This window comes from Capra hircus, chromosome 28, assembly GCF_001704415.2.
Source record: "Capra hircus breed San Clemente chromosome 28, ASM170441v1, whole genome shotgun sequence".
Taxonomy (NCBI): domain Eukaryota; kingdom Metazoa; phylum Chordata; class Mammalia; order Artiodactyla; family Bovidae; genus Capra; species Capra hircus.
The window spans coordinates 21203974-21205188 of record NC_030835.1 but is presented as its reverse complement, the minus strand read 5'-3'; the positions used below and the strand labels follow the sequence as shown (position 1 = coordinate 21205188).

General features: G+C 45.5%; 1 non-coding gene across 1 annotated transcript; it reads right to left on the bottom strand.

The window, feature by feature from the left end:
• TRNAC-GCA lies at positions 281-353 on the bottom strand. The gene has a single exon. It is a non-coding gene; the product is annotated as a tRNA-Cys (tRNA).

The window sequence follows — 1215 nt, the reverse complement described above, 5'->3', positions numbered from 1 at the left end:
TAGCTTACATTGTTTAAGGTAAAAACTTTAAAAATTGTGCAGCTTTTGTACAGCTTTGAGGGCTATTAGATGCTACATTTTTTTTTTTTCAGTTTATATACAACAGTTAGTACTAAAATAGTACTAAAAGTGCTGGTTGTAGTAACTGGTGAAAGTGAAGTCACTCAGTCGTGTCCAACTCTTTGTGACCCCACGGACTGTAGCCTATCAGGCTCCTCCGTCCATGGGATTTTCTAGGCAAGAGTGCTGGAGTGGATTGCTATTTCCTTCTCCAGGGTATCTTCCTGACCCAGGAATCGAACCTGGGTCTCCTGCATTGCAGGCAGACGCTTTACCATCTGAGCCACCAGGGAAGCTCCTGTAGTAACTGTACATCACCAAAATGTCCTGTTCTAGACCAGGAGCCTTCCCCCCCCTCACTAACCCTGCCTAAGAATAACTGGGAAAGGTTGAAGGCAAGAGGAGGAGGAGGCAGCAGAGGATGAGATGTGAGCAACCAGCAGAACCTGAGCAAGGTCTGGGAGATACTGGAGGACAGAGAGGAGCCTGGCATGCTGAAGTCCATGGGGTTGCAGAGTTGGATATGACATGAGCCTGAGTGAACTCCGGGAGTTGGTGATGGACAGGGAGGCTGGCGTGCTGCAATTCATGGGGTCGCAAAGAGTTGGACACGACTGAGCGACTGAACTAGCGACTAAAAGAATAGCTAATTTTTGACATGAAACACTTGACAAAGGACCAGGACTTTGGATTAGGGAGATGAGGTAATGGCGGGACTGTAGCGAACTCAAGACCAAAAGGAGCAGACGAAAAATGACTTGATCATATTTGGTGTCGCCTTTCTTAGGCTACCCAGAAGTCTAGTATTCAGGAGGGTAGAAACGTGCCCCTTTAGAGATGTAATGAGTGTGGCCATTTCCTGCCTTCGGGTCTCTTTGAAGGGAATGAAACAATCCAAAAAACTCTCTGCCCCTGTATATCTTGTTTGCACTAGAAAAAATACCTGTGAAATTCCATATATGCACAAAATAGGAAAGTAGTTCTTAATGAGGGTGTCATTTCGAATAATTGAATACCTAGCAAAACCTGACTTAAAGCCATGGATTCAATGCTCTTTCCACTTCGGTTGGTGGGTGTATCATATTCCAGGGATACACTGTTTAATCAGCATCCTCCTCAGTGGCACAAAAGAATGATGTACCTTCACCCACCTGC